Genomic DNA, 8,576 nt, shown 5'->3' with positions numbered 1-8,576 from the left:
TGCATTTTTGCCATGCTTGTTTGAACATGTTAATGAATTAATTGGCCGTAGCTCACTGCTAGACTTTTGTTAAGCATATTGTGTGCATCCCTGCCATGTATTTTGTTGTCATGTTTGGGTGCTGTAGCATGTTCATCTCATTGCATTTAGATGGCTACTTGCTGTAAATCGCAGACCGGTGTCATTTTTGAATCGCTTGCCATTTCCAAACTGTAACTCCGATTCCGGCGTTCTTTATATCGTTTTCAAGCGATTTCATCTCATCTTTCCAGTGGCACACTTGGAATTCCAAGTTGAGGCCAGGTTCTTGCATTTCCTGTCATATCTTGCATTTTGCATCCCGCATCGCATCCCGCATAGCACATCATCTTTGCATCATATTGTTTGAGCTTTGCACGTGGTTGATTGTGTCCTTGTTGCTTGTTTGTCTTGTTTGGATAGAGTCGGGAGACGAGTTCGCTAACGGGGAGCCTGTTGAGTTTGCTTTCGAGGATCCAGTCAACTCTGACAACTGTGCAGGCAAGATGATCATACCCTCGAGATCACTACTATCTTTGCTATGCTAGTTTGCTCGCTCTTTTGCTATGCCATTGCTAAGATGCCTACCACTTGCTTGCAAGCCTCCCAAATTGCCATGTCGAACCTCTAACCCACCATGTGCTAGCAAATCGTTGATTGGCTATGTTACCGCTTTGCTCAGCCCCTCTTATAGCGTTGCTAGTTGCAGGTGAAGATTGAAGGCCGTTCCTTGTTGGAACATTTATTTACTTGTTGGGATATCATTATATTATCTTGTTACCTTAATGCATCTATATACTTGGTAAAGGGTGGAAGGCTCGGCCTCTCGCCTAGTGTTTTGTTCCACTCTTGCTGCCCTAGTTTCCGTCATATCGGTGTTATGTTCCCGGATTTTGCGTTCCTTATGCGGTTGGGTTATAATGGGAACCCCTTGATATTTCACCTTGATTAAAGCTTTTCCAGCAATGCCCAACCTTGGTTTTACCATTCGCCACCTAGCCTTTTATTTCCCTTGGGTTCTGCAGACTCAAGGGTCATCTTTATTTTAACCCCCCCCCCCGGGCCAGTGCTCCTCTGAGTGTTAGTCCACCTGTCAGCTACCGGTGGCCACCAGGGGCAACTCTGGGCTGGCCTACCCGTACCTAGGACAATCTGAGTGTGCCTTGAGAAAGAGATATGTGCAGCTCCTATCGGGATTTGTCGGCACATTCGGGCGGTGTTGCTGGTCTTGTTTTAACCTGTCAAAGTGTCTTGAATTACCGAGATACCGAGTCTGATCGGAACGTCTTGGGAGGAGGTCTATTCCTTCGTTGACCGTGAGAGCTTGTCATGGGCTAAGTTGGGACTCCCCTGCAGGGATTGAACTTTCGAAAGCCGTGCCCGTGGTTATGGGCAGATGGGAATTTGTTAATGTCCGGTTGTAGATAACTTAAACCTTAATTAATTAAAATGAATCAACTGAGTGTGTTACCGTGATGGCCTCTTCTCGGCGGAGTCCGGGAAGTGGACACGGTGTTGGAGTAATGTTTGTGCAGGTTTCTCTCTAGTTTCTCGCTCACGCTTTGCCTCCTCTTCTCGCTCTCCTTTGCGAATAAGTTAGCCACCATATATGCTAGTCGCTTGCTGCAGCTCCACATATATTTACCTTGCCTTACCTATAAGTTTAAATAGTCTTGATCGCGAGGTTGCGAGATTGCTGAGTCCCTGTGGCTCACAGATTACTATTACACCAGATGCAGGGCCTGATGATTCCGCTCCAGCAGACGCGTATGAGCTCAAGTGGGAGTTCGACGAAGACTCTCAACGTTACTATGTTTCCTTTCCCGATGATCAGTAGTGGTGCCCAGTTGGGGGTGAACGGGACCGTGTCGCTTATTGGGTTCTCTTTTATTTTGGCGTCGTAGTCGTGCCATGAGTGTTTGGTTGATGTAATGTTATTTACGTACTTGATTGACGTGGCGAGTGTAAGCCAACTATGTTATCTCCCCTTTTATTATCATATTACATGGGATGTTGTGAAGACTGCCTAACTTGCGACATATGCCTTCAATGCGATTATGCCTCTAAGTCGTGCCTCGACACGTGGGAGATATAGTCGCATCGAGGGTGTTACAAGTTGGTAATCAGAGTCTTCCCCGACCTTAGGAGCCCCATTGCTTGATCGTTTTTAGCGGCCGAGTTGTGTCTAGAAAAAATGTTTTGAGTCTTTTAGGAATTATATATCAGAGAGATTAGGAATTGTTTTTACTTCCCAGTCTCCTCATCGCTCTGGTAAGGCATCCTGACGTAGAGTTTTGACTCTTCTCTTCTCAAATTTCACTAAATTTTTTTTAGGATCACGCGGGTATCTTGGAATCGTTCCTATGGTTTTATGATGAGAACATTGTCTTGGTGCCTCCTGTCAGGGGTTTAGTGGAAGTGTCCCAGGGAGTTGAGCTCTGAGGTGTTGTCATCATAATTTTATCGTTGTAGTTCTGGAATACCTGAGTCTAGTAAGCCGACATCGAAAATCTCTTTTATGCAGTTTGTTGGTGAGATAACCTCGACGCCACCCAGTACTGGGGCGGGAGTTCGGGAGTATCGCCATAACTTGTATAACGGATGCTTTTCAAAGGTTGAGGTAGATGGTTTCCGAAGGTTTCTTGGTTATGTGTTGAAGGATGGATACAGCTGGATGTAGGAATTGCTAGATTTGGGTGAGATATTATGCTTCCCCTGTATCCCCAACACCTGATTGCATAACCGAAAAGGTTCGGGAGTTTCATAGGTGGGAATTCTAGTAGCTCTAGTTCTTCTTCCACGGATATTGGTTTGAGATTGGGATTTCTTACCGATTATTCGTTCTTGATCCGTAACTTGTTGATTTATTTCTCTACCTTAATTCTACGTGGCTTCTCAATTTATGGATATGTGACCATTTCAAGAAGAATGCATTCGAGCATTTTGTTCGGATGTGAAGACTATATGTTGCAATTTTCATTCCGTTGGATTCAGCTTCAATATTTATCTATCAATGTGCTAATGGTAGTCAACCTCTTCAGGATGGCTCCTCCAACGCGCACGACTCCGAATCCTGATCCGCCACCACCTCCACCTCCTCCGGAGGCATGGCAAGCTGTGATGGCCGCAACCAATGCAAACACACAGTTGATCATGCAAATTCTCCAAGAGCGCAATCAAGGCAACCAAGGGAATCAAGGCAGCAATCAGAATCACTTTGCTTCACTCAACCAGTTCCTTGCTAACGGGCCAAAGACTTTCAGCAATTGTGTTGAGGCAACCGATGCTGACGATTGGCTTGTAGATCTGTGCAAGCATTTCGAGTGCAGTAACGTCAGGCCTGAGGACTTTGTCAAGTTCGCTTCCTTCCAACTCAAAGATCAAGCTGCAGAATGGTTCCAGCAGTACAAGGATTCCAGAGGTGGACGTGTTATCACTTGGGATGATTTCCGTCGAGATTTCAGAGCTCGTCATATTCCCCAGAGCGTGCTTGAAAGCAAGCGTGAGGAATTCCGCAATCTGAAGCAAGGCTCTTTGTCTGTCTATGACTACAACATGTTGTTCCAGAAGCTCGCGCGCTTTGCCAAGCAGGACGTGCCTGATGAGAAGAGCATGATATATCAGTTCAGGGGTGGTCTCAGAGAAGAAATTTAGCTAGCTCTTGTTCTCTTTGAGCCCTTGAGATACGATGAGTTCTACAACATGGCACTTAAGCAAGAGGCTGCTCAATTGAGGTGTGATGCTTCCAAGAAGCGAGTCAGAAATGTTACTCCTTCCTCTACTCAAGTGGCCAAGCAACAGAAGTTTTGGCTTCCTCCTCCTCCGTTCCGTCAGCCGTATCAGCAGAAGAGTAAAGGTGGCAGTGGTTCTTCCCACCCACTCAACCCTGGCTTTCAGAACAAGACTTCGTCTCAAGCTCCAAGATCGAGTGCTCCGTATCACCGTCCGCTTTCAGAGGTCACGTGCAACAAGTGCCAACAGAAGGGTCACTATGCCAACAAGTGTTTCAACCAGAGGCGTCTTCCTCCTCCTCCTCCTGTCAGATCGGCAAGTACAGCTGTGGTCAAGCATAACCCCAAGCACGCCAAGGTCAACTTGATGAATGCAGCTCAGGCAGAGGACTCGTCAGATGTGATCATGGGTAACCTTCCTGTTAATGATATTCCAGCTAAAGTTCTTTTTGACACTGGTGCATCGCATTGCTTCATCTCGAGACCGTTTACAAATAGCCATGATTTGGTTTCGCAAGTTTTGCCTAGTCCTTTAGCAGTTGTCTCTCCTGGTAAGCGCATGCAGGCTAACTCCATCGTTCCGGATGTGACTATCACTTTGGGTGACTACAAGTTCTTAGCTTCCCCAACGGTTCTCGGTGACTTGGATATTGATCTTATTCTCGGAATGGATTGGCTTTCTAAGCACAAGGCTCATCTTGATTGTGCTGCCAGGCAGATTCAATTGACTCATTCGTCTGAGGATGTGATTGTCTTTGCCGCTCGGGATAATACCATCCGTCTATTTTCTCTCAACGAGAGGGGTGAACTCGATGCTATTTCGCAAATTCCAATCGTTTGCGAGTATCAAGACGTCTTTCCAGAAGAGCTTCCAGGAATGCCTCCGCACCGACCAGTTGAATTCGTTATTGATCTTGAGCCCGGCACGGAACCTGTGTGCAAACGTCCTTACAAGCTCGGACCTGAAGAGTTGAAGGAGCTGAAGAAGCAACTCGATATTCAAGAGAAAATGGGTCTCATCCGGCCTAGTTCTTCTCCGTGGGGTTGTGGTGTTCTTTTTGTGAAGAAGAAGGATGGAACGGACCGACTTTGTGTTGATTACCATCCAGTGAACAAGAAGACCATCAAGAACAAATACCCACTTCCCAACATCAATGAGCTGTTCGAACAACTCAAAGGTGCCCAAGTATTCTCCAAGCTTGATCTCCGTATGGGTTATCATCAGATTCGAATCCGTGAGCAAGATATACCCAAGACAGCTTTCAGGACAAGCTTTGGTTCATATGAATACACTGTCATGTCTTTTGGTCTCGTCAACGCTCCTCCGACGTTCTCTCGCATGATGAACTTCATCTTCAACGCCTACACCAATGACTTCGTTTTGGTCTATCTCGACGACATTCTGGTTTTCTCCAAGAACAAGGAAGATCATGCCAAACACTTGCGTTTGGTGCCCGATAAGCTCAGGGAACATCAGTTCTACGCCAAGTTCTCCAAGTGTGAATTTTGGCTCGATGAGGTTCTTTATCTTGGTCATATCATCTCTGCCAAGGGCATTGCCGTGAATCCTGAGAAGGTGTCTGCAATTGTGAATTGGGAACCTCCTCAGAACGTGAAGCAACTCCGCAGTTTTCTCGGTCTCGCAAGCTATTGCTGAAGATTCGTTGAAAACTTTTCCAAGATCGCGAAGCCTCTCTCAAATCTTCTCCAGAAGCACGTCAAGTACGTTTGGTCTCCGGAGTGTGATATTGCTTTCAACACTTTGAAAGAGAAGTTGATCACTGCTCCAGTTCTGACTCCGCCTGATGAATCCAAGCCGTACGAGGTATTTTGTGATGCCTCTCTCCAAGGTCTTGGCGCAGTATTGATGCAAGAGAAGAAAGTTGTTGCTTATACATCTCGCCAGTTGAAGCCTAATGAGAAGAACTACCCCACTCATGATCTCGAGTTGGCGGCAGTTGTGCATGCTCTTTTGACTTGGAGACATCTTCTATTGGGAAGAAAAGTGGACATTTTCACTGATCACAAGAGTCTCAAGTACATCTTCACTCAGCCTAATCTCAACCTCAGGCAAACTCGATGGGTCGAAATGATTCAAGAGTATAATCCGAGTATTGAGTATACTCCAGGCAAGGCCAATGTGATTGCTGACGCATTGAGCAGGAAAGCTTACTGCAACAGTCTGATTCTCAAGCCTTATCAACCCGAGCTTTGTGAAGCTTTCCGCAAACTTAATCTGCAAGTTGTTCCTCAAGGTTTCCTCGCCAACCTTCAAGTCTCTCCTACCTTGGAAGACCAGATTCGCCAAGCCCAGCTTCTTGATGCTATGGTGAAAAAGGTGAAGATTGGGATTGCCAAGAGTCAGTCCAAGTACAAGTGCTACCGCCTTGATGACAAGGACACTCTCTTCTTCGAGGATCGTATTGTTGTACCCAAGGGTGACCTTCGTAAAGTGATCTTGAACGAGGCTCACAATTCTCTCCTCTCCATCCGCCCTGGGAGCACGAAGATGTATCAGGACCTCAAGCAAGCTTATTGGTGGACTCGAATGAAGCGCGAGATCGCTCAATTCGTGAATGAATGTGATGTCTGCAGAAGAGTGAAGGCAGAACACCAAAGGCCAGCTGGTCTCCTCCAACCCCTTGCCATTCCAGAATGGAAGTTTGACCACATTGAAATGGACTTCGTGACTGGGTTTCCAAAGTCCAAGCGTGGCAATGATGCTATATTCGTTGTCATCGATAAACTCACCAAAGTGGCTCACTTTCTGCCTATCAAAGAGTCGATCACTGCAGCTCAATTGGCGGAACTCTATACCTCTCGAATTGTCTCTCTGCACGGTATTCCTCAAGTGATCTCTTCAGACCGTGGCAGCATCTTTACCTCGAAATTTTGGGATTCTTTTCAAAAGGCCATGGGCATGAACATCCGCTTCAGCACAGCTTTCCATCCTCAAACTAGCGGTCAAGTCGAGCGTGTCAACCAGATTCTTGAAGATATGCTCAGGGCTTGTGTGATCTCCTTCGGCATGAAATGGGAGGATTGTCTTCCTTATGCTGAATTCTCCTACAACAACAGTTTTCAAGCAAGTTCGGGCAAGGCCTCATTTGAAATTTTGTATGGCAGGAAGTGCCGTACCCCTCTCAACTGGTCTGAAACCGGTGAACGTCAGCTTTTGGGTAATGACTTAATCACAGAGGCAGAAGAAATGTGCAAAGTCATTCGTGATAACCTCAAAGCAGCCCAATCCCGCCAGAAGAGCTACTATGATAGTAAGCACCGTGATTTGGCTTTCGAGATCGGAGATCATGTTTACCTCCGCGTCTCTCCTATGAAAGGTACTCGTCGCTTCGGTTTCAAAGGGAAGCTTGCCCCCAGATACGTGGGACCTTTCAAGATTGTCAGCAAGAGAGGCGACCTCGCCTATCAACTCGAGCTTCCTTCAAACTTTGCAAATGTGCATGACGTGTTCCATGTCTCTCAGCTTCGAAAGTGCTTCAAGACTCCTGACCGCACCGTCAACTTCGAGGACATTGAGCTCCAAGAAGATCTCTCTTATCGCGAGCACCCAGTTGCTATTCTTGAAGAGACTGAATGTAAGACTCGCAACAAGTCAATCAAATTTTCTCAAAGTCAAGTGGTCACACCATTCCGACCATGAAGCTACCTGGGAACGCGAGGATCACCTCCATTCTGAGTACCCGGCGTTCTTTAAGTCCTAGATCTCGGGACGAGATCCTTTCGTAGTGGTGGAGTGTTGTAACACCCCGGATGTAACTTTCCCTATTTGTACTCCAACTCTTGCCGTTTCCGGCATTAAGTTATATTTATTTCCTCGGGTTCGGGTTTTGTCTCCGTGTGTTGTTATCGTTGTCATGCATTCATATCATGTCATCATGTGCATTGCATTTGCATACGTGTTTGTCTCATGCATTCGAGCATTTTCCCCGTTCTCCGTTTCGCATTCCGGCGCTTCGTTCTCCTCCGGTGGCCATTTCTAGCTTTCTTTCATGTGTGGGGACTAAACATTTCCGGATTGGACCGAGACTTGCCAAGCGGCCTTGGTTTACTACCGGTAGACCGCCTGTCAAGTTTCATACCATTTGGACTTCGTTTGGTACTCCAACGGTTAACCGAGGGACCGAAAAGGCCTCGTGTGTGTTGCAGCCCAACACCCCTACATTTTGGCCCAAAACCCATCTAACTCTGCTCCATCATCTAGAGCGTTCGATCACGATCGCGTGGCCGAAAACCGCACCTCATTTGGACTCTCCTAGCTCCCTCTATGCCTATATATAGACCCCTTCCCCGAAATCCGGATTCCCCCTCGTCCAAACCCTAAAAAATCATCTCTCTCCGCGCCGGACGTGTCCGTCCGCCGCCACCCGCGGCCACTGGCAGAGCGCCATGTGGCGCGCCGCCACCTCCTCCCGCCGAAGCCCGCTCGGCCCGGGGCCGGCCCCCGCGGCCCGTAGCCGCCCGCCGCCTCGCGCCGCGCCCCGCGCCGCCGCCTCGCCCGGCCGCCGCCTCCGCCGATGCCGCCGCCTCGCCCGGCCCGCGCCCCGCCGCCACCGCCTCGCCCAGCCGCCGGCCTCGTCCCACCGCCTCCCGCCGTCAACGCCGGCTCCGGCGAGCTCCTTCCCCGCCGGTCTACAGTGCTCGGGCCACCTCGATTTCCGTGCGCGAGATCTAGATCCAAAAAAACCCTAGGTCAAATTCGTCCAAGTCCCGAAATTCTCAGTCCATATGCTCATGTTCGTAGCCCCGTAACTTTGCATCTGTAGCTCCGATTCATGCATATAGCATATCAAAATGTTCATCTCAGAG

The sequence above is a fragment of the Triticum urartu genome, chromosome 6A (assembly GCF_056163025.1).
Source record: "Triticum urartu cultivar PI428250 chromosome 6A, HENAU_Tu73, whole genome shotgun sequence".
Taxonomy (NCBI): domain Eukaryota; kingdom Viridiplantae; phylum Streptophyta; class Magnoliopsida; order Poales; family Poaceae; genus Triticum; species Triticum urartu.
The sequence above is the reverse complement of the archived record's forward strand: the minus strand, read 5'-3'. Positions refer to the sequence as shown.